This window comes from Natator depressus, chromosome 4 (assembly GCF_965152275.1).
Source record: "Natator depressus isolate rNatDep1 chromosome 4, rNatDep2.hap1, whole genome shotgun sequence".
NCBI classification, from domain to species: Eukaryota; Metazoa; Chordata; order Testudines; family Cheloniidae; genus Natator; species Natator depressus.
The window spans coordinates 73,323,146-73,347,295 of record NC_134237.1 but is presented as its reverse complement, the minus strand read 5'-3'; the positions used below and the strand labels follow the sequence as shown (position 1 = coordinate 73,347,295).

At 41.7% G+C, this 24,150-nt stretch overlaps 1 long non-coding RNA gene across 1 annotated transcript in view; it reads left to right on the top strand.

Moving 5' to 3' along the window:
• The window catches only part of LOC141985880 (uncharacterized), a 175,554-nt gene extending 153,727 nt beyond the window's left edge, over nucleotides 1-21,827 (top strand). The window contains exon 4 of the long non-coding RNA XR_012639047.1: nucleotides 21,567-21,827. This is a non-coding gene — a long non-coding RNA (uncharacterized LOC141985880). The remainder of the gene's footprint in view (nucleotides 1-21,566) is intronic.
• Nucleotides 21,828-24,150: the final 2,323 nt, after the last annotated feature.

Sequence of the window (24,150 nt, the reverse complement as noted above, 5' to 3'; positions counted from 1 at the left end):
ACACCTATACACTTTAAGCATATCTAACTACAGATTAAGAGAGAATCTGACAGGCTGTAAAAGACAGGTTCATTTTTCAGAAGTTAACTGTGTGTTAAACACAGAATATCACAGTATATTTTCCCACCAACATCTAGCAATACATCAAAGGAGAAATTAAACAGAAGACTCATACACACAATTCTCCACAGTAACCTACTCGAGAGTACAGTTACTTCACAGAGGACCATACATTCTGATCAAGATAATATTATCAGCATATCACCATAGGGTAATAGAAAAGACACATGAAGAAGGAAAGAAAAAAAACCCCACTAAATGGCCAACTTATCTAAGTATATTGAAGTTTCCTTTGAAATATTTTACCAAGTGAAGACCTGCAGTAGCCCTCATGTTTTCTTACATTGTGAAGGGCAACTAGTAAAGGGCAGCATTCGTTAATAAGACTGGAAATTAAGGGAGTTATATGAAGTATTTTTTTTATAAATCATATGCTCCTCAGTTTATCTGTTTGGGATGATCCTGCCTGAATGAACAGAGTTAAATCAAAGGAGATGTAAGGGAGGAAACCAGCAGGAAACAAAACAATGCAGAGATATGGTGCTATTATAGGGAATATCAGGTTTCCTTGGGGAAACAATGGGGAAGCTATTAAGTGGGAAATATCCCTGGTCTTGCACCTGTTAGCAAAACTCTTCCCAGGCCAACCGTAAAATCAAGGGGAATACTGAAATGTTAAAGAAGCTAACCTAGGCAGGAGGAGGGGGATGTGGGTTGTCAGCCCACTGACAAAAAGAAAAGGAGTACTTGTGGCACCTTAGAGACTAACCAATTTATTTGAGCATAAGCTTTAGCTCACGAAAGCTTATGCTCAAATAAATTGGTTAGTCTCTAAGGTGCCACAAGTACTCCTTTTCTTTTTGCGAATACAGACTAACACAGCTGTTACTCTGAAGCCCACTGACAGAGACACACACAGGGAGAGAGTCAGAGAGCATGCTGCAGAAGGCAGTTTGTCTCCCTGAGCCAGGGGTGAGGTTAATTGGGCTGAGGGGAGCTCAACAAAGCTAGCTAGGAAAGTTTAAGATGTAGGTCAGAGAAATATGCATATAGGCTCTCTTTATATCAGTTGCTCAGTGTGCTGTGTACCTTCAGGTGAAAGAATACATAACGCTTTGTTTTGAAGATGCTGTTTTTTAGTCACTTTAATCAGCCACTGTCATAAGCTCCTGAAGTAAAATGTTGGGACTACTGAATTATTGTGGTTGGGAAGCAGGGAGGGTTGCAACCCAGAAATTGAGCCCCAGACAGTTGAGCCACTTGGGACTGATCCACCTTTAAGAGAAGTTAAGGTAGCCAGGTCTGTCGTCTGAGGGGTGCACTCGGAGGGACTAGAAGGAATCTAAAGCACAGCTCACCCTGCACTGTGACAGAGGGTAATACATAGTCCCCCATCAGCCCTCAGGTCTATCATCATTTCATATTTCAAAATAAGGGACCATAACTATAATAAAATCACCTTAACCTTACCCTATGTAATGCCTCCAAAAGAGTAGGTAGATTCTTCAGTGACTAAACTCTACAATTAAATTACTTACACAGAATGAGGAAAGCAAAGGTAAGACGTGATGGTCTACATCTAATCCTCTGTTAGAGGAGAAAGAATGGTTATAGTGGAAATCTTTCTCCTGTGTTATGAACTATACAAAGACCATCACAATCAAAGTTCGCATGCTGGGATCAGCTCAGGCTCTAGGGAACTGATGGTGCTACTCTGTGTTCTGAACTCAGGTCATCTCAGTCATCCACTGAATGTTATTTATTGTATAGTGCCACTTTGGTACATGCCAGTCACACTTCAGGGCAGGATCTTGTCTTCTAACACATCCCTGAACAGCTTACAAGCTACGTAAGTTAAAATATAATGAAAGATGACAGCCACGAGGGATGTTGTTTCATTGTTCTCCTCACACATGCACACAAGAGGAAAGGGGAAACAGAGGGGCAGTAGAGGCAAAGGGGCAGTAATAAAAAAAACTAGCTAGCTCTTAGATCACACTTTTCATCAGTAATTCAAGTGATATCCTGCAATTTCATATTTTTCTTATTTATTCTTATCATTTGTAATGTGTTTGTTTCGTTTTTGGAGAGGCTGGATTTTGATATTTTCCAGGGAGACTTTTTTTGGTTTGAATAATCTCTTGTACTGTACTTTGCAATTTAACCATATTGGTTCTTTTCTTGCTTTCCAGGGTTTTTTGTTTTTTTTTAAGGGTTTGCATGCAAGGATAGGATGCCTGTGAGGGACAGGTGTCTGTTGATGTTGTCCAACCATCATGTTTTAGGTTTTCTGGGGGTGCTTTTCTATCTTGCTTTCATTGGGTCAAGGACTAAGATGATTCACATAGGGAAGCTGGAAGTCATTCAGACCAGATGACCATACCACTTTAGAGGGCACTGGGTGACTGTTTGAAAGAGCAGGACCTCTTGAGCTAGACAACTGATCTCTTCATTAGACTTGCCTTTAATTGCCTTTGCACCAATGCTAGGAGCCTGGGTAACACACACAAAATATTTGACTTGCTCATTTATTAGCATTATTTTGATCTGGTTGGTATTACTGAAATGTAGTGGGATAATTCATGTATTTGGAATGTTTAACCAATGGTTATAACTTATTTAGGAAGGATAATAGGAAAAAAATCCATTTTATTATCCTAGCCTTAATATTTATGCTGTTTAACATTTTTATTAATGACTTGGAAAAAAATCATTGCTGACAAAGTTTGCAGATGACACAAAGATTGAGGCACTAGTAAATAAAGAAGAGGATAGGTCATACAGAATGTTCTGGATTGCTTGGTAAGCTGGGCTCAAGTAAACTGTAGGGTTTTAATATGTCTAAATGTGAATGTATACATATGGGAACAAAGAATGTAGGCCATACTTACATGATGGAGAATTGTATTCTGGGATGCAGTGACCCTGAAAAAGATTTGGGGGTCATGGTGGATAATCAGCTGAACATGAGCTTTCAGTGCAATGCTGTGGACAAAAAGGGTGATGCAATCCTTGGCTGCCTAAACAGGGGAATTTTGAGTAGGAGTTAAGAGGTTATTTTACTTCTGTATTTGGCACTGGTTGATTGCTGTTGGAATATAATGTCCAATTAGTTCTGATGTCCCCAATTCAAGAAGGATTTTGACTAAATTGGAGAGAGTTCAGAGAAGTACCAAGAAAATTATTAAAGGATTAGAAAACATACCTTATAGTGATAGATTGAGCTCCTTGAGTCCATTTAGTTTAACAATAAGAATGTTAAGGGTAACTTTATTACAGTCTATAGGTACCTACATAGAGAAATAATATTTAATAACCTGCTCTTCAATCTAGCAGAAAAAGATATAACACAATCTGATGGCTGGAAGTTGAAGCTAGACAATTCAGACTAGAAATAAGATGTAAATATTTTAACAGTGAATATAATTAACTATTGGAATAATTTGCCAAAGGTCCTGGTGCATTCTCTGTCACTGACCATTTTAAAATCAGGCAAAGCAGCACCCATCATTCCTCCTCTTGAGGTGTCGAATACCAGGTTTGGTTAGGACTTGCTGTGGGCATTTTGCTAGTTGCTTCTTTCTAGAGGGGCTGGGAAGGAATATTTCCCTCACCACCACATTGGCCTAGGAGGTGGAATGGGTTTTTTTCACCTTCCCCACAGCGGGTTTCAGAGAGGACTTATTACGGTGAGGAGGAAAGGGGTTAGCCTATAGGTCGCAACTTATTTTGTAAGTGTGGGGGCAGATGTCCAGTGCAGGTACTCCATAGGGAAGGGATGCAGTGACTGGGTAAATGGCTTGGTAAAGGACTTAAAAGGAGGTACTGGTTAAAGGAACAGAATGGGAGCGGGGGTTGGGTCTCCTATGATTGGTATGACAGGGAGCGCCCTTTCTTATAGTACACCTTAACTTACAAGTGCAGTTGGATGATAAGGTCACAGCCATGGGTTGGCTGGGGGACCTGGATGGAAAATGAAGGGGGCTGGAGGAAGCACCTGCACAGTGTTTGAACATGGAGTTGCCTGCACTGTACACTTTTATCTGCCAAGTAGTCCCAGACATCTAATAATAAAGTTGCGGCCTGATAAAATCAATATCAAGTGTCTCCTGTCCTCCTTTCAGTATAGCCAGACAACTAGCAATCTGTCGCCCACACAAGGGTTACTAGCCTTTGTCTTTTCTTTTCAATTTTTGTTTGATATCAGAAAAAATAATCTAAAATTACATACTGTCACCAACAGAGAGGTCTTGAGGAACCCATGTGTAGGATGACATAAGCAGCATAATGTGGGAACACAATCATTAAATGAGATTAATGTTTCAAATGCAAGATATTGTTGCAAAGAAAAGAGAGCTTAGTCGATATAACAAAAAATTGATGGATTTTCATGAATGTTACATAAATTCATGAACATTCAATATAAACATTGGGTCTCCTACTTTTTAGTACTGATGTTCTATAGCATTTGAATCATATTGTTCATGACAATTCAGTTGACTAATTGATATACACTTTGGGTGGGAAAATTATGGTCTGTGCTCTCCGTCATTTACAGCATGAAACGTCAATCATAGAACATCTAATTCAACTTTATAATAATTTTTGCCAAGGCAATTTTGACATGCCTTATCTTGTAAGTCATAAATAATTACTCAGCTAGCAACAGCTTGTTCATATAATAGTGCTGGCATATGAAAGCCTAAGCATTTATCATCAAAAAGAACAGGAGTACTTGTGGCACCTTAGAGACTAACAAATTTATTTGAGTATAAGCTTTTGTGAGCTACAGCTCACTTCATTGGGTGCATACAGTGGAAAATACAGTGGGGAGATTTATATACACAGAAAACATGAAACAATGGGTGTTACCATACACACTGTAACAAGAGTGACCAGGAAAGGTGAGCTATTACCAGCAGGAGAGCGGGGGAGGGAGGGAGGAGAGGAGGGGAGGAATTTTTTGTAGTGATAATCAAGGTGGGCCATTTCCAGTAGTTGACAAGAACGTGTGAGGAACAGTAGGGGGGGAAATAAACATGGGGAAATAGTTTTACTTTGTGTAATGACACAACCACTCCCAGTCTTTATTCAAGCCTAAGTTAATTGTATCCAGTTTGCAAATGAATTCCAATTCAGCCATCTCTCTTTGGAGTCTGGTTTTGAAGTTTTTTTTGTTGAAGAATTGCCACTTTTAGGTCTGTAATCAAGTGACCAAAGAGATTGAAGTGTTCTCCGACTGGTTTTTGAATGTTATAATTCTTGACGTCTGATTTGTGTCCATTTATTCTTTTACATAGAGACCGTCCAGTTTGGCAATGTACATGGCAGAGGGGCATTGCTGGCACATGATGGCATATATCACATTGGTGGATGTGCAGGTCAATGAGCCTCTGATAGTGTGGCTGATGTGATTAGGCCCTATGATGGTGTCCCCTGAATAGATGTGTGGACACAGTTGGCAACGGGCTTTGTTGCAAGGATAGGTTCCTGGGTTAGTGGTTCTGTTGTGTGGTGTGTGGTTGCTGGTGAGTATTTGCTTCAGGTTGGGGGGCTGTCTGTAAGCAAGGACTGTAGGAGGGACCAAGTACACCCTTGCCCAAGGCTCCGGCAATGGCAGGGAAATGATTAATTGAGATATACTCAGATCGCCCACATGCTGCAGAGCAAGGTAAAAATCCCCCCATCTGACCTGGGGAAATCTTCTTCTTGACACATGGTGATCAGTTAGACCCTGAGCATGTGAGCAAGAACCAGCCAAGCACCTGAAAGAGAAAATTATTGGTGCCACCTCAGAGCCCTGATTATAGATTGCAATGGAAACCACAAGAAAGGATACGTAGATAAACCATTATAAAAAGGAAAACAACAATGAAAAAGGCAGATTGTGGAATATAACCTACATAAAAGCAGGTCAAAACTGTGGTGACCTTTTCTATGCTGGAAATTTGGAGTGTATTACGGCATAATGAAAATGTAATTGCCTAGACAATTAGCTGCAAGGTAGATATGTTATGGTGATTGGACTAACTGCAAAAATTGTAATATAGGTTTGAGACAGTGCTTGGCTACCCAGGACTGAGAGTTACCTTGCCCTGCCACCAGTGAGAGGAATATGCTCATCTGGGCTAGCATATTACGGTAACTCCTCACTTAAAGTCGTCCCGGTTAACCTTGTTTCATTGTTACGTTGCTGATCAATTAGGGAACATGCTCGTTTAAAATTCTGCAATTCCCTTATAACGTCTTTGGTAGCCGCCTGCTTTGTCCTCTGCTTGCAGGAAGAGCAGCCTGTTGGAGCTAGCTGGTGGGGGCTTGGAACCAGGGTGGACTGGCAGCCCCCCATCAGCTCCCCGCTCTCCTAAGTTCCCTGTGTGGTAGCTGCCCAGCAGGCTATCAATTGCCGGCAGTTCAGCTGTCCTTCCCTCCACTGTCATGTGCTGCTCCTGCCCTCTGCCTTGGAGCTGCTCTCTGGAGCCTTCTGCTTGCTGTGCGAGTGCGGGGGGGGGGGAAAGGGGGCTAATGTCAGGGTGTCCCCCTCCTCCCTGGTCCTGAACCCCACTTACCCCATCTCCATGGGGTGAGGGGAGACAAATGACGGCTCAGGATGGAGGGAGCTTCCTGGTGGCCGCAGCTGCTATCTCAACTTGCTGATCTACTTAAAAAGACAGTTTACTTATAGTGGGGTCAGCCTTAGGGTGCCCAGACAGCGAGTGTGAAAAATTGGGACAGAGGGTGGTGGGGGGGAAGGGGGGAATAGGAGCCTATGTAAGAAAAAGCCCCAAATATTGGGACTGTCCCTATAAAATCGGGACATCTGGTCACCCTAGTCAGCATACTTAAAGGGGCAATGCGCATCTCTCTCTCTCGCTCTCTCTCTCTCTCACACAGGGTGTGTGTCTCTGTCTGCCATGCTGCCTCCCCTCCCTCCATTTGCGCTGCCTTGTAGAGCGTGAGGCTACATTAACAACAATGGGTTAACCCTTGAGGGCTCAGCCAAGAGCTAGTTCATCATTTAGCAGAAAGGCATCCCCTGGGAAAGATCCCACCCGCTTCCCCCCTCCTACTTCACTACCTCAACCAAGCCTCACAATCATCATCGCTGTGTACAGTATTAAATTGTTTGTTTAAAACTTATAATGTGTGTGTACATATATATATATATAGTCTTGTCTGGTGAAAAAAGATTCCCTGGAACCTAACCCTCCCCCTCCCATTTACATTAATTCTTATGGGGAAATTGGATTTGCTTAACGTCGTTTCGCTTAAAAGTCACATTTTTTTTCAGGAACAGAACGACAGCGTTAAGCGAGGAGTTACTGTACATGTATTGGTGTAGCCAAGGTAGCATGGGTAGCGGCAGCACTGGTACTGGCAAGCCACTCTGAGTACATACCTATGGGATTCAAGCCGGGGTGCTGGAACAATTTGTATAGTGGGGGTGCTGAGAGCCATTGAACCAAACTGTAACCCCTCTTATAATGGGAATCACTTCAAGCCAGGGGTGCGGCAGCACCCCCCGAATCCTTAGTTCCAGCAACTATGGGGTCAGTCAGGTTTGTACCTGGGGTGACTAGCGTGAGCTGCTGCAGCTACACTACTATTTTGACTGTGCGAGTTCACATGAGGGCTAGTGTGAATATGTGCACGTCAGCTGGGAACCCCACTCCTCGCTCAAAGTGTAGACACAGCCAAAGGGTCAAACATTAACATCCTTGAAAGAGCAGAAACAACTGGCACTGGCAGAGTATGTTGCAGAGAGAGATACATGAATTCTTCTTTGGCAGTAAAGCAACTCTAGTTTAGTGTTTGGGAGGTAATGAGGAAATATTTTTTGCCCCTGAGACAGGAGAAACTGAGGGAACACACACATATATATGTTTGTTCTTAATGTGTGCATCAGGAAACACCCTGTCATCCATACTGATAAGGAGGAAAAGGAAAAAAAGAAACAAGAAAGATCTTTTCAATTTGATGGCTTTGATCCACCCAGCAGAGCTTTTAAAAATGTGCAGAACCTTAAGCATGACTGGTCCTATTACTCCATCGGGATTAGTCATATGCTTAAAAGTTAAGCACACAAAATTAAGTGCTTTTTTGCATCAGGACCATGATTATGGATTCCATGACATTCAGAGATCTCCATGACATTTTCAGCTTCAGCCAGGTTTCCTGCAGCTGTCAGCCGGCCTGGGCAGCAGGTGCTGGAGTCCCCTACCCCTCACAGTGGGGCTCTGGCTGTTATCCCCCGGCCTGGGGCTCAGGTTTCAGTCATCCCCTTGCCAACTACCTACCCCCATTATTTTTAGTGAAAGTCAGACAGGTTGTGGCTTCCGTGAAGTTGTGTTCATTTGCTACAGGGATTGGTTCCTGGGTTAGTGTTTCTGTGGTGTGGTGTGTAGGAAACCTCGTTGCCTACTCTGTCCCCATATCTACTCTAGCGACACCATCAGAGGACTCAACCAGATCAGTCACACCATCAGCGGCTCATTCACCTGCACATCTACTAATGTTATATATGCCATCATGTGCCAGAAATACCCCTCTGCCATGTACATTGACCAAACTGGACGGTCCCTACATAAAAGAATAAATGGACACAAATCGGACATCAGGAATGGTGACATACAAAAGCCAGTAGCAGAACACGTCAATCTTCCTGGATATTCTATAACAGATTTAAAAGTAGCCATCCTTCAACAAAAAAACTTCAGAAACAGACTTCAAAGAGAAACAGCAGAACTAAAATTCATTTGCAAATTTAACACCATTAATTTTGGGCCTGAATAGGGACTGGGAGTGGCTGGCTCATTACAAAAGCAGCTTTGCCTCTCCTGGAATTGACACCCCCTCATCTATTATTGGGAGTGGACTACATCCACCCTGATCAAAGTGGCCCTGTCAACATTGGTTCTCCACTTGTGAGGCAACTCCCTTCCCTTCATGTGTCAGTATAATAATGCCTGCATCTGTAATTTTCACTCCATGCATCCGATGAAGTGGGTTCTAGCCCACGAAAGCTTATGCCCAAATAAATCTATTAGTCTTTAAGGTGCCACCGGACTCCTTGTTGATTCTATGGGGAGAGCACCTGGCTCTGAATCTTTTAAGAAAGTAGCAGGTTATGTTTCTGTGAGTCAGTCAAGTCTATTGAACATATTCTCAGTTGCTCCTTAATCTATAAAAGTTTTTAAAGCCCTAATTCTAGTTGGTTGCTTTATTAACCCACACTACTGAAGACATATATATACTACTTGTGCTGGCAGCAGTTGCTTCTACAATAGCAGGCTAATGATTGTTCTATCAGGATGGACATGTTGCAAATGAGCATTTCCTGAGTAACGTTGACTTTTAAGCATTATGAACTAGAGGCCAAATGACGATGTACACCAAACGTACAGTATCGTAACCCCATAACACAGAGGAAAGGGTTTGTGGGAAGGCGAAACTCAAGGACCAGATTTTCAAAGAGTCATGGAGACAGATGCACAACGGTTCTTATACAGAAATGTAATACTAAAAAGGGATGTTGATATGGATTGTTAATTAAAAAGAAAGTGTGCACATGCTGAGGCGAGCACTAACACTGGTTCAAAAGGGATGCACATGAGCTGTTATACACCACCTTTGTGTGGGACAACTTTGAGATCTGCCTCGGTTAAAACAAAAACAAACTGTGCACGTACTCTGCACACTCACCCTTGCAGCAGCATCTCTCCAGCCCGTCAAACACTGCAATAGGATTAGGGAAAGAAGTTAAGTTTGACTACACCATAAAACTGACTGCTGGGATGCCTGCTTGTCCCATGGGAGGGAAAACTATTTCCATCAAGATGACCAAATAGATGTGGATGTATAGTTCATCAGAACTAAAATAATATTTTTAGTTAGTAAAGTTTGGAGATGAGACTCCAAATACAAACATGGAGCTGTTCCTCTGATTAACAAGGTGTCACTTACACATGGTTATTTTTCTGGACAATAGCCACTGTTTAAAAACATGCAGATAAAAGCACAGCACTCAACTTAAACATACCCAGAAAAGTCTGAATAACTGAGCACCTGTTTGTGCTGTCATTATGCAACTGTGTACAATTACACAATTTAGCCTGAGGCTTAGTGATACTATATATATATATATATATATATACACACCGCCCCCCCCAAAAGCATAGTTCCAGCCATCAAAAATACAGTAAGTAAAGATTATTGCATAACTTGGAAGTGCCTAAAATGTCTGAAAAAGAAAGTGTTTTAATAGTGTTCCAGCCATTCATGATCCAAAAACAATGTGGAGGTACACTTATCACATGTTACCGAACTATCGGAGGACTGTATCCAGTCCAGAGTTGGGTGCCTCCAGGTTTTCCCATTCATTATTATATTTGTTTATTATAGGCTCCCACACATCACTGCCCTTATTGATGTTTCTTCAAGGTGACAAGGCTCAGCGTTACTTCAGGTCACTATACATTGGATTTTGCAAAACTGAGTTTCAACCAAGCGAAAAACATTTGACGTATGTACATCCCTAATGAAAATCAAAGCTGAGCTGACCTGCTACGGACTGTCTCTAAATGTATCAGAAGTATAAAGTTTGGAGCCAGCTATAATTTTTCAGACTTTTATCAACCAATCCCACTTGTAATCCTAGTCCTAAATTATTTTTATTGTACAAAATAATATTTAAATTGAAATTACAGCGAAGTTAATAGTGTAGTGAACACTGTAGCAGGACATTAAATACTGGGCTTTGTAAATTGATGAATTGTGATTAAAAAAAACCTCCAATCCTGAGTGAAATTGACAGCTATTTTAAAATGTGCATTAAAGTCACAAGTATTACATTTTTACATGTATTCCAAAAAATCTGTTTATAAACATTAACTTAAACAAATAGCCTTCCTAGTTTAAAAATGAGACTGTCACAGTATAGAAAATATTAATCCTGTTCTCATTTTTCAACAACTAATCTGAATGTGTAATGCTTTAACACAGGCAGTAAGAATAAAGGAGGTGCCTACTGTAACTAGGGGAAAAGAAATCCTCGTATGAATGCCAACAAAGTCTTTTAGTTAGTATTACACATTCAATAATTTGTTGTATTTCTATACTTACATTTTGTGTTATGTGTCTCGATGTGGAATACTTTTACTGAAAGGACATATATATATGAAGGAGCTTGTGATGCAGGATTTATTTGAATGAATTATAATATAGTTTAATAGATTATAAATTCCCAAATCAAACTGTTCCAGGTCATCTGTAAGTACCTTGTTTATATAATCTTCAGATTTTGCATATCTTTTTTCAAAAGAAATGTCAGGCCAAAATATTCAAGATTGAGTCACAATGTCTGAAGTCAGACAGCTAAATGAAACTGCATACACACAGAAAGTCAGATAAAAACAAACTCTTTGCTGAAAGGTTTGCAACATAACACTACTTTATTTCTTTGAATTCAAACAACAACACACAAGAACACAATACAGAGACAGAACAAACAGGCTGGTCCCCCACCCAGCCTTGCTCTAGGCAGGCGGGCTGTCAGCCAACTACTGCAGTGCTAGGCCAAGATCGCACACTTACCTACAGAGCCTCCTAGACTTCAAGAAGGAACAGGAAAATCCTTTGAAATTTAATGTGACACCCTACAATTTTAACAGCGTTTTTAATACACCTGCCTTTGAATCACTAAAAGTTAGAAACAGAGTTGTTTTTGTGAAACACTCCAGGTTCTCTGAATTGGCATTTTAAATGTCTGACTAGCTCAATTGTACAGTAGGTGGCAGGACAGCTAGCTTGAAGGCCTGTGTGGCTTGGAACCCAGTTGGACTATGTCCTTTGAAAGGTGCTGAATGGAGTTGTAACATACTGACTCCTGGATATACTCCATCTTACTGTGAGCCAGCGGAGGACGGGTGCTGTAGCATATGGAGCTACAACAGTATGTTCTTTTCTGTGTTCTAAACTTATAAATACCAAAGGTCTCTGCACATAAGCAGAGGTATCAGTCTTAACACAGGAGATACACATAGTACACCCTCTTGTGGAGACTTTGCTTTTGTTCTTTGTCTTGCTTAATCCAAAATAAAAATCATCTGGATCCAGCCATCATGTTTTCAGTATGTATGGAGAATGACCTAGAGCTGTGATGGGAATGAAACTATGACATCAACTTCTTCAAGGATCTGTGTCTTTCAGCTAATGGCACTCCCCCCCTCACCCCTTCAGATCTGATTGGAAGCTGAAATGAAAAGGCATCTTTTCTTTATAGATGTATTTTAATCATTTTAAGTGGTGGCCTAACGTCTACTAATATGGCTACAAAATGAACATAAGCATCTTCCCCCTATTTATTTAATGGCAGGGAGGGACTGAATCAGGTTTTTCTGGCTACCTATACTTGTCCCATTTAGCAGCTAATGCTGCCATTGAACACTACTCATTGAACTTGATCTCCAGTTATTTAATGCTCAGGATGATGTACAACTGCAATTTAGCCATTATCAGAATAATATGTATTAATGGTATCCCACACCTCAGGAATACTATTTTTGGTTGTGAGATGCAGGTTGGACTTGCACAGATTTTCTGTCTGTGCCTTATTCCATTTTATATAATGCCATATATTTCCTTACCATGAACACACACAGCTTAGTCATCAATCCCTTTTATGAGCTCAAATATAATATTGTCCGGAAAGTATAGTTCCTAATTTGAGTTGATTATAGCTTCAGCTTATGGTTACACAGATGATACGTTCATACTGGTGCAGATGTTTGCCTCAGGCCTGGGAAAATCAAGGTAGCTTTTGATGCCTTGGCTCAGCACATCTCTTGTTAAAGTATGGTTTTATGGCTCCTATTTTCCTTTTATTTATTTGACCTAAATGTGACTATTTGTAAATATTAAAAGGCCTGATACCTCAGGGAAGACATCTGGAAGTGTGATGGGACTGATTTAGTAAGGGGAGCAGAAACTGGACATGCAAAATGTGCATATTTGTAGGTCTCATCTGTAGACACCCAATCCAATACCAAAAGGTGATGCTAACATTAGGCTGGCTGCCCGTAGCCTCCAGGGGCCATTCCGGTAGTTGAGAATTCTTGGAACATAATGCCACCCCTGCTACAGCTCCTTCCCCCTGCCCATGTGTCCTGCAGCAGAGCTAGTGATGGTGCGTATGCAGCACTACATTGGTTCAGCTGTATAAATTTAGATTGGATTATGTTAACACCTTTGACTCCTTTGGCCCCATTTATTCAATCACTGCCCAACATTAAACAGTGTTAAAGTCTAAGGTTTAGCATACAGAGATCTCAGCGTGCTTTAGTACTATGGCAAACACCATTAGAAATCCTTCTAATCTGTTATTAAAGGTAAAGAGGAAATACAGTGAAAGCATTTGAAATGTAAGAGTATTACATAAGGGTTTCATTTTAACAACATTTCTTGTTCCCTTTAGCTGAAGACCATTTTTAGAAGGAAAAAACCCTTGTCTAAGACTGCCAAATGGTATCAGAGATGGGTATAACTGTACTTTTGGATAAAGAGAAGGAATTAGTTGAAATGGGCTGGAGCTGTTGTTGCTGCTGCTATTAAACTCCAATTCCATTTTATCTCAGGTGGTGTTTGGGATTCAGCTGGATGGGGTGGTGATGTCATCTGGATCCCTCGCTCTGGACTAGTCTGGTCAGGACATCTCAGGATCAGGATGACAAAGACTCAGGGTCCCAAGAGGTGGCAGCTTGCTTGCTTGCTTCAGCAGCTTCTGTCTGTTCTTCCTTATTTTTTCCCCAAAGTCTCTCTTTTTAAGGACCCAAAAAGGTCCCCTCATTATTTTGTCCACCAATTAGGCCTAAAATCAGACACATCAATTTTGTTATTAATGTCTGGTTCCACATATTCTGTTTTTTTCCAAGCATAATTTCAATATAGTCCTTGAATCATATTGAAGTGGCCTTTTTTGTTTGAACTAATTTAGTCTGTCTGGTTCTCTTGCACCCATTTATAACATGCATTATTGAAAATGACTTACTGTCTATCGACAATTGATAGAAAGTTGTGTAACATCATATGAACCTTCATATACTGTTTACAATTCAGCTCATAAGTAGAGTAAATTTGTAGGCCCAGTTATCACAACAGTTCTGGAGAAGTAATGCAAAACAGATTTAGTTCATTGGAGGATTAGGAGCAGTGGTTGGTTCACAAACAAAAATCTAAAATTACAATGAATATTAATCACAAACAGACATCTTGGCCTGCACTACAGCTCATTTATGCTTTTACCAACACCTGCAGAGGTTAATTAAGTAATGGAATATTCTATTTCAAAAGTCAAATAGAGGAACATTTTGCCAACAGATGAGAGAGAGTGCTTGAGTGTGTCATGGGGCACACACTCACCCCTGGACTGGTACCCCTTCCTGGTACTCTGGGGACTAGCTCGAGGCTGACACCCTCCCTATCTGCAGTTTGCACACCATCACTGTCTCTCTACTGTCCACCCGCAGCCCCTCTTGTAGCCTCAGGAACCACAGTATCCTCTTTGTGGTTCAGCCCACCAGCCGTGTCACTGCCCATGTTCCCCCCGTCTGGGGAAGGTTTAGCTCCTCAATAGTCCTAGTCAGTTTTCCTGCTCACTAGCTCTGTGCCACTCACCCAGTGAGTGTTAGGGGAACCTGACCCCACCCTATTCTCCAGGTTGCAGCCCAGGTTCTCAGCAATCTAGGCCTTCTCTCTCTGGCCTCACTGCTCTATCCCTGGGCTGTTTCCTACTACTGATTCCCCTTTTCTTCCTAGGCCTACTAGTTTTCAAAAGCCTCCTCCCTCTTCCCAGAATGAGGCTGTAATCTCCATTCACTCCTCCCTCTCTCCTGGGAGTGTCTGCCTTTCCCTAACAGCCTCTTCTGCTTTCAGTTCCTCAGCTATTCCTGCCTAGCTGAGCCTCCTTAATCAGCTGCCTAATGGGTTAATTGGCCCATCTGGCCTGCATTAAACATTGAGCGTGGGGTAGTCACCCAAGCAGAGTGTGTAATTCATAGCTTTTAGGAATACAAGAATTGCCATATTGTATCAAAAGTGGTATTCAATATAGTTCAGAATCCTGTCTCTGATGAAGTCTAGTACAAGGTGCTGGAAGATAGAAGAAACTCTGTAGTAGACTGCTGTCAAATAACCAACTTTTAGGGGAAATTTCAGCCAGCCGGTCTGTATAGGATACCTGCTCTCAAAAAGCATTCCAAAGGAAGCCATTTTTTCCAAATATTAAGAGTAAATGAATTGATATAATTATATAGTACATATGTAGACAGATGAGTTAATTTTTGCAAAGTTCACTTCTGACATGAAAGTAAAAAAAAAAAATGAATTACTAGAAAGTAATAACCTTTACTTATTTCACCTTCTTGCAAAGACTTCCTATAGGAATTATTATTGATTTCATGAAAATTGAATGAGATCCTTTAAAATTTTTATAAAGCCATATTTATTGCATAGATTTCAAAAAACAAAGCAATAGTAGAGTTCATTTATCATCCAATGCAGCCCTCACCTTGTTTTTGGAAAGGCCCCCACTGAATCAAGTCCTTTCACTGCAGTCAGCCTACACATATGCTTAAAGTTAAATCATAACTTTATATGCTTTCTGGGTCAGGGCCCAAGTCTGTATTGTTTTCTTGGAGTGTCTGATCACAATGACCCAACCTTTAACTGCAAAGATTTAGGGTCAGGTGCTAGAAGTCAGCATAGTTCCTTGTAGCTCTTGTGGTGTTTAGATGTTGCTTGTAATTATTAGAATTAGGAGTACTGGCTGTTGGGAGTCTGAAAGGACAGGAAGGAGGGGGAGGAGTTGAGAGGCTGGGAGAGAGCTACAGAGGGTGCAGCAGCAGCTTGGTAAAGAGGTTTCCCCTTTGAAAATAATTTTCAAAGTGGAAACCTCTTTACCAAGCTGCTGCTGCACCCTCTGTAGCTCTCTACCAGCCAGTGGACATTTTGCTAAAGTATGTCGCAGTAGCCAGTTCAATCACCAGGTGCATGCAGTTACAATACCAGATGTTACTGTGCTGAGCGTGGACAAAATCACTACTGCACATATTCCAGAACCGATAAAGTGCACTGTAAACGTTTCCACCATACCCTCAGGAAAACCACACTCTATTCAGCTAATGTTGGACACTGGCTCAGCAGTATCTATACTACCTGATTCCATCTATCTGCATTACTTTAAAGATGTGCCTCTTACTGAAACCAAACTTCACTTGGTGTGCTATTTGAAAGCCATATTCCAGTACATGGCTGCCTGCCAGTAATAGTTACTTTTGGTGATTGCTGTGTAACTGCAGAGATCTACATTTTCCACAAAGGCACTCCTATCATTGGCAGAGATTTATTGGCTGTTTTAATTCTCAGGATAGTTAATGGACGAATTGATCTTCCTCAGCAAAGCACTCTTGCAGTACACACACCAGTTTCAGCTGGGACCCAACACCAGGTTGAGGAGAAACTTGGCTGTGCTTATGGGTTTCTGCATAAAGTAAAATGTGGAATAATGTGATGCCTGTACGACAGAAGTTATGGCGCTTACCATTTTCAGTCAGGGAAGCTGTTTCAGAGAAACTTAGAAAACTTGTTCAAAAGGACATTACTGAAGAGAGCAACTCCTCAGAATGGGTTTCACCTATAGTAGTGTCGCAGAAGAAGGGTGGAGGCTTTCGCCTTTGTGTGGACTTAAGGGAGCCAAATAGAGCTATTGTGATTGACAGCCATCCTCTTCCTCACATAGAAGAAGTATTTGCAGAACTCCATGGAGCAAAGATGTTTTCTACTCTTGATTTGCAAAGCGCATACCACCAAGTTATGTTGCATGAAGATAGCAGAGACCTCACAGCATTTATTACACATGAGGGACTATTTCATTTTAAACATGTTCCATACGGTCTCGCATCTGCCCCAAGTGCCTTTCAAAAAATGTCATTGATTCTGAAGAATCAACATGGAGTTCAATGCTATCTGGGTGATATTATTGTGTTTGGAAATACTTCTGAGGAGCATGACAATAACCTGCAGTCTGTACTGAACTGCATCAGCACAGCAGGCCTCCAGCTCAATAGGTCCAAATGCAAATTTAGACAAACTGAACTCTCCTTTCTGGGGTATACAATTTCACAGGCTGGATGAAAACCTGATCCAGATCATATCATGGCAATTTCAAATGCTCCTCCTCCAACAGATTTGCAAAGCTTACGTTCCTTCTTGGGTCTTACCTCCTGGTATGCAAAATTCATTCCCAATTATGCTTCTGTCATTGAACTGTTACGGGAATTACTATGGAGAAGTTCTATCTTAGTGTGGACAATGGATGCACAAGCTAATTTCGAAACGGTGAAAGACTTGATTGTACATAGTCCAGTACTTGCACTATTCAGTCTTGCATTGCCCACAATTGTAACTACTGATGCTCCTGATTATGGACTTGGGGCTGTTCTCACAGAACTGCGTGAGGACAACACAGAGAGGACTGTTGCACTTGCTTCAAGGACACTAAGTAATGCTGAGAGAAAATATTCTACAGTCAAAAAAGAAGCACTTGCTTGTGTCTGGGCTACTGAAAAATGGAGAACATACCTGTGGGGCCGAACATTCAAGTTGCGTATAGACCACAGCCCTTTGACGATGTTGCTCACCACGAAAGGACTGGGAAGAGCAGAATACCATATTGCTTGATGGTCTGTAAGACTACTCGTTCAATCATGAACTGGAATATAAGCCTGGAAACCAAAATGTGGTCGCTGATTGCCTTTCTCGCCTGCCTTTGCCTTCACCAGATGGTCCAGGATGTAGTGGTTGCACTTATTACAAGCACTCTCACTGTAGTTACAAGAGAACAATTTCAAGCTGTTTGTTCAGTGTCAGAAATATAAAGGGAAGGGTAAACACCTTTAAATCCCTCCTGGCCAGAGGAAAAACCCTTTCACCTGTAAAGGGTTAAGAAGCTAAGACAACCTTGCTGGCACCTGACCAAAATGACCAATGAGGAGACAAAATACTTTCAAAGCTGGGGGGGGGAGGACAAAGGGTTCGCTCTGTCTGTGTGTTGCCTTTGCCGGGACCAGAGCAGGAATGTAGGTCAAAACTCCTGTAAAGAGCTAGTAAGCAATCTAGTTAGATATGCATTAGATTCTGTTTTGTTTAAATGGCTGATAAAATAAGTTGTGCTGAATGAAATGTATATTCCTGTTTTTGTGTCTTTTTGTAACTTAAGGTTTAGCCTAGAGGGATTCTCTATGTTTTGAATCTGATTACCCTGTAAAGTATTTACCATCCTGATTTTACAGAGGTGATTCTTTTACTTTTTCTTTAATTAAAATTCTTCTTTTAAGAACCTGATGGCTTTTTCATTGTTCTTAAGATCCAAGGGTTTGGGTCCGTGTTCACTGACACAAATTAGTGAGGATTTTTATCAAGCCTTCCTCAGGAAAGGGGTTGTAGGGCTTGGGGGGATTTTGGGGGGAAAGACGTTTCCAAGTGGGCTCTTTCCCTGTTATATTTGTTAGACGCTTGGTGGTGGCGCAATAAAGTCCAGGGACAAAAGGTAAAATAGTTTGTACCTTGGGGAAGTTTTAACTTAAGCTGGTAAAAAACAGCTTGGGGGGTTTTTCATGCAGGTCCCCACATCTGTACCCTAGAGTTCAGAGTAGGGAAGGAACCTTGATATTCAGTGTGTCCAATTCAACAAAAACTACGGGAATTTCTGACAAAGAGATGGTCCAGTCACCCTAAAAGCCTTGACCCAGTTTTGCTGCCTTATTTTAGAGTTCAGGATGAACTTTCTTTGTTTGATGGCTGAGTGCTATAAGGTACACACCGGCTCCTTGTGCCAGAAGAATTACAGTCAAAACTCATACACCTGGCACACGATACTCATCAAGGAATTGTCCGAACCAAACAATGACTACAGGATCGGTATTGGTGGCCAGGGATGGACTTTCAAACTGAAGCACTCAGAAAATCCTGTTTCAGAGTAGCAGCCGTGTTAGTCTGTATTCGCAAAAAGAAAAGGAGTACTTATGGCACCTTAGAGACTAACCAATTTAGTTGAGCATAAGCTTTTGTGAGCTACAGCTCACTTCATCGGATCCATAAAGTGGAAAATATAGTGAGGAGATTTATATACACACAGACCATGAAAAAATGGTGTTTATCATACACATTGTAAGGAGAGTGATGTGTGATAAACACCCATTTTTTCAGTGTAATATTTCTGCCAACAGTATAGTGTCTTGTTTCATATTTGTTCCTGTGGTTAGAACAATAATGTTTATTTTAATTAGGAGAATTTCTTAAGAGAGGAGGGAATGTGGTGTTTAGATGTTGCTTGTAATTATTAGAATTGGGAGCACTGGCTGTTGGGAGTCTAAAAGGACAGGAAACAGGAAGGAGGGGGAGGAGTTGAGAGGCTGGGAGAAAGCTACAGAGGGTGCAGCAGCAGCTTGGTAAAGAGGTTTCCACTTTGACAATAAAGTCCTGTTGAAGCTTGTTGGTATCTTGCCTGGTTGATACAACAGCTCTCCAGTTCAAATGTTCCCCTCATTTGTGAGGCTCCATGAGTGTGGTATGCTTTGGACATATGAAAGCAAAAAAAAGAGTAGAACCAGGGAAGACAGTATCCCCCATGCATATAATCTCGTGAACAGAGCTGGTTAGGAATTTTTTGACAAAACAGTTTTTTGTCGGAAAATGCCAATTTGTTGAAAACAAAGCTTTCTGCAGGAATGCATCAGTTTTCACAAAACTTTTGTTGGCAAAGGTTCAGGATGGACTTTTGGAGGCAGGGGCTGAAGAGAGAGAGAGGGAGAGTCAGTTCAGTGGTTAAAGTACTTATCTGGGATGTGACAGACTCAGCTTCAAGACCCTTCTCTATCTGAATCAAAGAATAAGGTAAATATCTTAACAATGAAGATATTGGTCTCTCTCAATCTCTCCTGTTGGAGCTGTTCCATTTGGTATCAATAATTAAATATACATTAGGGCAGAGAGAGACTGATTCTATAGCTTGGTTGTTTGGCACTCACCTGGGATGGAGGAGACTCAGATTTGACTCTCTGTGCTGAATCAGGCAGAGCTGGGCTTCAATGTGTATCTCTCACATCCCAGGTGAGTATCCTTAGGTGGGGGACAGATGTTTCATTTTTGTGAAAAAATTCAAATGATCTCCATATTGGCCAAATAGGAAATATTATGAAATCTTAAATTTTCAAAGGATGGGAAAACAGGTTCCCACTCAGCTCAATCCCTGAAAGCTTGGTAGGTTTTGAAGCAGAAATCCAGACGGGAATGCTGAAATGAACAACACTAATTAACTCCCCCCACAGTAGCATTGTTCCCTTTCAGAGAAGAATGCACAGTCAAAGGGAAGGGGAACCAAAAGCAACATAACATCTTAATCCCTGCCTTTGACCCCGTAACATAATGTATTCAGGTCATTTCTTACATTTTCCTACAGACACATGAAAGAAACAGCTCTTGAGCATAATGTGCAAGTTTTTTTGCAAATTTGTTTCTCGATTCTTCAGAAAAAAATATGATTGTTGTTCTCTATTTCATAACAATGAGTCACTTCTTTCTGCTTTTCAAAGCCTTCATTTTCAGCTTTCTAGCTCTCTCAACAATGAGTTCTCTAGTGTATTTCAGAAGGCTATTAAACACAGCTCCTGCTTTCTTACAGTGCTATATTACACTTGGGGGTATCGGTATCTTGATAGTCTTGCATCATTAGACATCCTAATGGATTTTTTTCTGCCCAAATAATTGCTGTGTGTAAAATTTACCAGCAAAAAACACCATGAACAGAGTTATGAAAAGGGAGTGTTTTATTTTGTTAAGGGGTTGCAATTCAGTTATGTGAAATAAAGTTTGTCTTGAGATTTAACAGCAAAACAGCTATAAAACATTTTACTCTCACAAATAGGCAACTCAAGATATATTTGGATAGCTGCTAAAACGTTCAACTCTCTTTAACTGCAGGTGTAATTCTCACAGCTCTAGCTATGCATGTATAAAAACCATACATATTCAGCTGTTCTGTGTATGTAACTCACGTTTTGCACTGCAGAATTTGGTGGTGTAAATAAGGGAAGGAACTGTGGGGAGATACATAGTTTCTTATCTTTTGGTTTGGAGACTCTGTGCTTATAGGTTTGCCAGAGCTGGACGGGGTGACTCTGCTGGATGGACCAGCCAGGAACTGGGTATGAGAGGCACTAGGTATACTCATTAGTTGTTCAAAACTTGTGTCTTGCACTGCAGACAAGCAGCCTGCCAGGACACATCCAGGGCCACTCTTTGAGAGTGGAATCAATGGGAACTCAAGGGAAGGGGGCAGTTTTCATAAGCAGAATAAGTAGAAGCCTCAGTGGTGGAACAGCACAAGGACCAACAGGGTATGCTGTAAGGATTGGTTTCAGGGACTTCACCAGTTTTTGCTGGATTATACACTACAGGCTCTCTCATCCCGGTGGGAAGAAGAGAACTACAATTTGCTGCAGGCTGTTGTTGCAAAGAGTCAAGTGGAGTTTGAAGAAGACTGTGGAACTTGTTTCTCAACTTTAAGGAGCTGGCATGCCCTACAGAGAGTTTGAACACTATTCCACAGAGGCTAAGAAGAAAGGACCCAGAGAAGAGCCGTAGGAGAGTGTATGTGAGCACGTGTTTAACCCATGCCTACTGGGTGTGGTGCTCTGTCCCCCTTCTACACCTAGACCACCTAGAGATGAATGAGTCTGCTACAGCCTTAGCTAAGAGCCACGTGACTTTAGCACATGCACTAAGCTTCAGAGGTCCCAGGTTCGATCCCGCCTGCCAACGACCAGGGACTGTTGGTATTACACATGCAATTTTGCCTTTGAACTTGTGATAACATGTACTAAAACTTGGGGATACTCCCTGAAAGTGTTGTTTGTAAACAAGAGAAGTTATTGACAATAGTCATAGTTGTTTCAAGTGGTATAAATAAACTGTTGTATAGTTAGGCACATATAGAGGTTTAGCACATGTTTTCCTTTAGAGATTGTGTCACTCCTTCCATTAGAGATTTGACTCTGTATAATATATAAAGATATATATCAAAGTCCTGAAAAGACTAAACTCTGGTCTGTGCTGGCAGAGAGGTAAGCTGAGGTACAGGAAAGAGGAAAGGAACATTATACATAACATGAGCATAATGCTTTCCCCCAAACCCTAACACATGCACAAACAACAGTGGCAAAATCCTGTCTCCATTGAAGTAAGTGACAAATCTCCCATTATCTTCCGCAAGACCAAGATTTTAACACAGGTGCTAACATGTGAGGAATCTGATACACACATATATCAGAAAGAATGCATCAGTTTTTGGACCTGATCCAATAAAGTTTACTTCAGAGGTCTCAAAGTCCCAGCCTGCTGGCCATCTGCTGCTCAAGAGCCTCCCCAATGTGGCCCACAGGGCTCCAGCAATTTTGGGGCTGTCTCTCTCCCTTGGCCCCACCTGCCACCCCAGGGCACTCCCCCCGTCCCGCGTGTCCCCTGGGTGATTTAAAACTGCCCGGGCCCCCGCTCAAAACTGGCAGCGCAGCACTCCCCGACCCCCTCCCAGAACCTACACCCCCCACCCCTTTCCTACACACCCCCAAACTCCCTCCCAGCACCTGAACTCCTCCCCTTCCCACACCCCCTACTGCCCCCAAACTCCCTCCCAGCACCTGAACTCCTCCCTTTCCCACACCCCCTCCAACACCCAAACTCCCTCCCAGAGCCTGCAACCCCACCCCCTCCTCCTCCACCCCCACCCCCAGCCCAGAGCCTGCACCCAGCACCCAAACTCCCTCCCAGAGCCTGCACCCCAGACCTCCTCCCCCACCCAAACTCCCTCCCAGAGCCTTACGCAGGTGGGGGTGGAGTTTTGGGGGTCTGGGTTCTGGGTGGCATGGGTGACATTATTGGCCCGCTGGGAGAATTTGAGGACTGGCACTGGCCCTAAGGTAAATTGACTTTGAGACCCCTGCTTACTTGAACAAAATTGCTCAAAGTTTTGCTTGAGTATAGCACTGACCCCTGTTTTCAGGCTATAGGAGCGTGTACCTAGTGAATCTGTCATAACTGAAGATACATTGGAGCCATAATCTCAGAGTTTTAGAGTTGAATTTGGAGGTATAGCAGGAAGAAATTCAAGACAAAACAAAATCTCAACAATTAGCACCGAGAAATTAACACAATACTGAGAAATTGTTCCCCTTACTATACAGAACAACATGGCAAAAACTGTGACCTAACAGAGTAAAACTTTCTTCCAGTATTTCATCTGCAGATCATAAGGACTACTGTGCAATTTATAACAGCATCAGAAGAAATTGAATAAGGCACATATGAACGTTTTCTGAGACACATCTTCCAAAATGGAACTATTTGTTTTGATGGAAGCTCTGTAATGAGCAGCAGCCTGCATGAATGGGCCTCTTTTCAGTGGCAGACAGTGTATCACAGACTGAGATATTTTATGGGGAGATTTGTTCCTGCGGCTAAACAGAAAGAAACATCCCTAAAGATACTAGATTGTAGAGCTGGAAGAAAAAGAGCTTAGAAGAGCATTGGAATTGGAATACATAGGAACATATTTTCTGAACTAGTTCACACCATTGGTCTATGAAGATGTTTATCCTGCTTTCTCAGTGGTCAACAAATGATGCTTCAGAAGAAGATGGAAAAACCCATAATGCACTTAGCCGATTGTATAGTGCTCTACCTCATGTAATAACTGTGGCTTTATTACAGACTGCCAGAGATGGATTTTCTATTCCTCAATGGTGCATTACTCAGTCTAAGTGGCCACTGTCAAAGATACTCAGGAAAGATGAGAACAGTGCCATTGTGGCGATCTGCTGCATAGTTTGCTTTTGCCTTCGTCTGTTTCTACGGGGAAAAGACAGCAGCTGGCTTGTCATTTAAACGTTGCATTACATCTTTACTGGAAAGAGAGTTGAAATAACTGAACATTCTTGACCTATTTAAAATTTGGACTTCAGATTACGCTGATGAGAACTAGATTTT